This window comes from Rana temporaria, chromosome 12 (assembly GCF_905171775.1).
Source record: "Rana temporaria chromosome 12, aRanTem1.1, whole genome shotgun sequence".
NCBI classification, from domain to species: Eukaryota; Metazoa; Chordata; class Amphibia; order Anura; family Ranidae; genus Rana; species Rana temporaria.
The window spans coordinates 122,161,530-122,168,187 of NC_053500.1; positions in this window are offsets into that span (position 1 = coordinate 122,161,530).

Here is a 6,658-nt window from a genome sequence, read left to right on the forward strand (position 1 = left end):
GAAAAAAGATTATTTCATGTTTCCTTTCTTGTTCGAGGGAATCGGTCATGAGTATAGAGCAGCAGTGGCGGCTGGTGCTCAAAATTTTTGGTGGGGGGCGCAAACGTAAAATTGCAGCCTCACTGTGCCCATCAAACGCAGCCACTGTGGCATCAATTGTCACCACTGTACCATGCCATCAAACGCAGCCACTGTGGCATCAATTGTCACCACTGTGCCATGCCATCAAACGCAGCCACTGTGGCATCAATTGTCACCACTGTGCCATGCCATCAAATGCAGTCACTGTGCCATCAATTATCACCACTGTGCCATGTAATCAAATGCAGTCACTATGCCATCAATTCGCACCACTGTGCCATGCCATCAAACGCAGTCGCTGTGCCATGCCATCAAACGCAGTCGCTGTGCCATGCCATCAAACGCAGTCGCTGTGCCATGCCATCAAACGCAGTCGCTGTGCCATGCCATCAAACGCAGTCTCTGTGCCATGCCATCAAACGCAGTCTCTGTGCCATGCCATCAAACGCAGTCACTGTGACATGCCATCAAACACAGCCACTGTGCCATGCCATCAAACACAGTCACTTTGCCATGCCATCAAACGCAGTTGCTGTGCCATACCATCAAACGCAGTTGCTGTGCCATGCCATCAAACGCAGTTGCTGTGCCATGCCATCAAACGCAGTTGCTGTGCCATGCCATCAAACGCAGTTGCTGTGCCATGCCATCAAACGCAGTTGCTGTGCCATGCCATCAAACGCAGTCGCTGTGCCATGCCATCAAACGCAGTCACTGTGACATGCCATCAAAGACAGCCACTGTGACATCAAAACATTCCCCTATTTTGTAAACGCTAAAAATTTAGCGCAAACCAAGCGATAAACGCTTATTGCGATTTTTTTTTTTTTTTACCAAAAATATGTAGAAGAATACGTATCGGCCTAAACTCAGTAAAAAAATATTTTTTTTATATATTTTTGGGGGATATTTATTATAGCAAAAAGTAAAAAATATTGCATTTTTTTCAAAATTGTCGCTCTATTATTGTTTATAGCGCAAAAAATAAAAACCGCAGAGGTGATCAAATACCACCAAAAGAAAGCTCTATTTGTGGGAAAAAAAGGACACCAGTTTTGTTTGGGAGCCACGTCGCACGACCGCGCAATTGTCAGTTAAAGCGACGCAGTGCCAAATCGCAAAAAGGGGCCTGGTCCTTTAGCTGCATTTTGGTCCGGGTCTTAAGTGGTTAAGAACTCTCCCCTCAGGGGCGTTGCTAGGTGGGAAAAAGGCCAGGGGCTCCAGCCCAAAGTCCAAGCCCGGCACCGGCTGGGGGAGGGCGGGGGGGTGGTTTAGGCTCGCTTGCTGGTTGCCAGTGTGACGTCCATCATAGGTGCTGCAGGATCCAGGAGGCGGGACTTTTGGCACTCACTGGCCATGCTCCGAGTCGGATCGATCCCCTGAGTGAGACAGTCAGTGACAGTCAGTCTGACACCCTGCATCTTCGATCTTGGTAAAGAGCCTCCGGCGGAGGCTCTTTACCACGTGATCAGCCGTGTCCAATCACGGCTGATCACGATGTAAACAGGAAGAGCCGTTGATGGCTCTTCCTCACTCGCATCTGACAGACGCGAGTAGAGGAGAGCCGATCGGCGGCTCTCCTGACAGGGGGGTTCACGCTGATTGTTTATCAGCGCAGCCCCCCCTCGGATTGCCACACTGGACCACCAGGGAAGGGCAAAAAAAAAAAAGTCAGTAAAAAAAAAAAAAAGATGCCAATCAGTGCCCACAAATGGGCACTGACTGGCAACATGGATACATCAGTGCTGCCCCACAGTGTCCATCAGTGCCACCCCACAGTGCCCATCCATGCCCAGTGCCCACCTATCAGTGCCCATCTGTGCCACCCATAAGTATCCATCAGTGCCACCCATAAGTGCAGCCCATGAGTGCCCATCTGTGCCACCTATGAGTGCCCAGTGCCGCCCATGAGTGCCGCCTATGAGTGCCCATCAGTGCCGCCTATAAGTGCCCATCAGTGCCGCCTATGAGTGCCCATCAGTGCCGCATACCAGCGCCGCCAATCAGTGCCACCTCGTCTGTGCCCATCAGTACTACCTCATCGGTGTCCAACAGTGCCATCTCATCGGTGCCCATCAGTGCCGCCATATCAGTGCCCGTAATTGAAAGCGAAAACATACTTATTTACAAAAAAATTAACAGAAAAAAATAAAAACTTTATATTTTTTCAAAATTTTCAGTCTTTTTTTAGTTGTTGCGCAAAAAAAAAAAAAAAAAACAGAGGCGATCAAATACCACCAAAAGAAAGCTCTATTTGTGGGGAAAAGGACGCCAATTTTGTTTGGGTACAGTGTAGCATGACCGCGCAATTGCCATTCAAAGTGCGACAGTGCTGAAAGCTGAAAATTGGCTTGGGCGGGAAGGTGCGTAAGTGCCTGGTATGGAAGTGGTTAATATTGTGCCACTTACCCGGGACAAGTAAGCAAATAGGTGCTTCTGGCTTTTCCTGATCTTGATACTCATTTCTGATCAAGTTACTCAGCAAACACTGAAGTCAGAGGGTTACGATGATAGCCAGATGAGGAGCATTTTCAGGATGAGGTCAGCAACATCATCCCCGACTCTTCTCTTAGGAAAGGTTTTCTCTAGTTGGAGAAATCAGTCTGCGGGCTGATTAATACAGACAGCTGTACTCTGCTCTCTATAAGACGGTAATGGCGGCTGTAATTATCAGCTATATTAGGGAAACAAAAGCATCTAATGGGATGGCAGAGCGGGGTTGCCAGGTGCATGTTCACGTCTGTTGGCAGCTTACTCCCTTATTTTTCCTAAACTTCTGCAGATTTTGCGATGGCCAATGACATTCCCTTTCAGAATGGCAGTTTATGTCCCCAGATTAGACTGCAGTGATCTCCATAGACATGATTGGTGAATTTTTATTTTTTTTAACCACTTGCACTTTTCTGCTTTCAGCGTTCTCGCACTGAATGACAATTGCACGGTCGTGCAACACTGTGACATTTTTATTATTTGTTTTTCACACAAATAGAGCTTTCTTTCAGTGGTGTTTAATCAGCACTGAGTTTTTATTTTTATTTTTTTGCTAAACGAACCAAAAAAGACTGAACATTTTAAAGAAAAAAATAAATAAAAATGTCATAGTATATGAAATTTTGCAGACAGGTAATTTTTCTCCTTTACTAATGTGCACTGATGAGGCTGCACTGATGGGTGGCACTGATGGGTACTGATAGGTGACAATGATGGGCATTGATAGGCGACAATGATGCAGAGGCACTGATTGGCAGCGCCGATAGATGGCACTGATGGGCACTGTTGATGACAATCATACAGAGGCACTGGTGGGCACTGTTTGGCAGCCATAGGCGTGCGCACAGGGTGTGCCAGGTGTGCCCAGGCACACCCTAATCACCCTGTGCAGAACAGATTCCCCCTACTGCCCTGGCTCCCTCCTACCCACAGCACTGCCGACTTCCCTCCACTCCCAACGGTTGTTACTTTGGATGTTTTAGGATGAGTGGGGGAAGAAGCCAGTAAATATGCCATTTACTGGCCTCTTCCCTTTCTGAATGAACATCATGAGTGATCGGTAGCGTGTGTTTGAGCTTTGGGGTGCACACCCTAATGCCAAAGGCTGCGCACACCTATGTTGGCAGCACTGGTGGGCACTGTTGCCCTGATTATCAGTGCTGATGTCCCTCTAACACGCAGCATGATAAAAGAAAAGCCAATAATCGGCTTGTGTTTATTTCCGTGATCAGCTGTCATTGTACCAGTGGCGGCTGGTGCTCAAAATTTTTGGGGGGGCCGCAAACGGAAACAAAAATTGCAGCCTCACTGTGCCCATCAAATGCAGCCACTGTGCCATCAATTGTCACCACTGTGCCATGCCATCAAATGCAGCCACTGTGCCATCAATTGTCACCACTGTGCCATGCCATCAAATGCAGTCACTATGCCATGCCATCAAACGCAGCCACTGTGCCATCAATTGTCACCACTGTGCCATGCCATCAAATGCAGTCACTATGCCATGCCATCAAACGCAGACACTGTGCCATCAAATGCAGTCACTATGCCATGCCATCAAACGCAGCCACTGTGCCATCAATTGTCACCACTGTTCCATGCCATCAAATGCAGTCACTATGCCATGCCATCAAACGCAGCCACTGTGCCATCAATTGTCACCACTGTTCCATGCCATCAAATGCAGTCACTATGCCATGCCATCAAACGCAGCCACTGTGCCATCAATTGTCACCACTGTTCCATGCCATCAAATGCAGTCACTATGCCATGCCATCAAACGCAGCCATTGTGCCATCAATTCGCACCACTGTGCCATGCCATTAAATGCAGCCACTGTGCCATGCCATCAGACGCAGCCACTGTGCCATCAATTGTCACCACTGTGCACTTTAATTGTCGCCACTGTGCCCATTGTTGCCACTGTGCCCATTGATGTCACTGTGCCCTTTAATTGTCACCACTGTGCCCATTCATGCCGCTGTGCCAATTGTCCCCACTGTGCCCATTGTCCCCACTGTGCCTATTGTCGCCACTGTGACCATTGATGTCACTGTGCCCTTCGTCGCCACTGTGCCCTGTAAAATGCCCCTTCCCCCGCCCGGCACTTACCTTTACTGGAGTCAGCCATCCACGTCCTCGACCCTCGATGTCTTCTCCCACTCTCGATGACTCTTCAGCCAATCAGGTTACTTAAAGCGGCTGTATACCCTCTCTGCCCACTTGCACCTACAGGTAAGCCTACATTAAAGTGGATGTAACCCCACTCTCATCCTTTCTAAACGACTGCCATAGTGCTGATCTATACGGATATAGATGCCTCCTGCATGTATCCTTACCTGTCAAATGTCTCCCCTCTGTCTGTTATAAGAAATGAAAAACTGCAGATTCTGTGGGTGGATCTGTTGTCTGGAGCTCGGTGGGTGGAGTCGTGATGTCAGTAAACTCCCCGCCCTCCTCTACACTCCCCTTGTCAACATGCATTTTTTCCTATGTATTCCTTACACTAAATTCAGCTATGATCACTAACCTCCAGTCAAAATCCAGAAAAGTAACTACATGACTTCAGAAAAGGAGTGCGGGTGGGAATTAAAAAACAATGAGATATGTAAAAAACCTGTCACTCACAGCAAGGGGGCGGAACGGACTAAGGTTTTTCTCTGTAAGTCCGTTTTTATTTCACTGAACAATAAAAGAGGATTGCTCAGCGCTGGATTAACTCTGTGTGTCAAGACTGGGCACAGATGATAGGAAATCTTTCACTCTACATTGTGACAGCAAAAAAAAAATGTTTGGGTTTACATCCACTTTAAGGCTTAAGAAATATTTCCTTAACCTACATGGTTAAGAAAATATTTGCAGAAATACGGGCGCCGATGTCTACGGCGCATGCCTGCAGTAGACAACGGCGCAGGCGCACTGAGGGTGGCGGCTCCTGAATGTGAGCCTGCCGGAAAGTGCCGGAAATGTGCGCATGTGCGGGGATCGTGCCATTCCACGCGCATGCGTGGGATTGACGTAATCGCCGCTCTGGCCAGTCACAGCGCCGGAGCGGCGATACCCGGAAGTCACTCCGGGAATCAGGTCTATCTATCTATGTCAGCTATGCCGACGCCGCCTGAATACCCGCGACAAAAAAGGGTCCGGGACTTGTTTGAGCTTCACGCGATCGGCGTTTCGGCGTTCGGCGTGGAGATGTGAACCATCTCCATAGAGATTAATGTTATTTCTCCCCTCCAGCGTATCTGAGCGTCGCGCTTCAGGTGTTTTGTCGCTCAGGTGTGAATGGAGCCTAAAGCAAATAGGCTTTTCACTTTCCAAGGGAATTTCCCTTAGCTGAGTGAAAATAAAATCTAAAAAGAATTCCCAATCATGTGTCAGGTAAATAAAAATAAATTGCTTGCTTGTGATTGGATGATGCAAGTCAGCAAAGTTCTACCTCATCCACTAAGTGAAAATTCCCTTGCACAGCCTATTTGCCTTTAGTAAATCCACCCCAATGAATGTTATAAAGGATTTAGCCTTGCGCTGCTATTATTCGGCACAGATCCTCGGATCCCATCACCGTCTTGCAGACATCCATTTTGAAAAGTGTGCCGCTGTGTCAGACATTTTGTCCCCTCGCCTGTTCGCGTTTTCTGCCTCAAAATTCCCGTCGCATATTACGGCCGGAGGGTTTTTTTTTTTTTTGCTGGGATTTGTATCTTGTGGGCTCGGAGGCTTGATTAGCTTCTCTGCTTCCAAAGCCATTCAGCCATGGAAATGATGCCTGTGTGTTATCAGTACGGCGCAGGCCTCCCGTTGCCAGGCAACCCAGATTGGTCCATTTCTGAGCCTATCCAAAATAACTCTGCCCTCCCCAAAAATAGCTCGGTGGTTCACAAACGGCTGCGATTTATCCCATTGACTGTAAGCTTTAAGAAAAAAAATACGCATTTATTTTATCATCTTCTTATTTAAAGATTATCCCTAATATAAAACTATACATATAAATGACGCTAATCATACAAAGGAAAGATGGACTTTTTTCCATCATTAACCAGTTATGGTGATTTTTATATGCTGGTTGGATTCTTTGGAAAAAGAC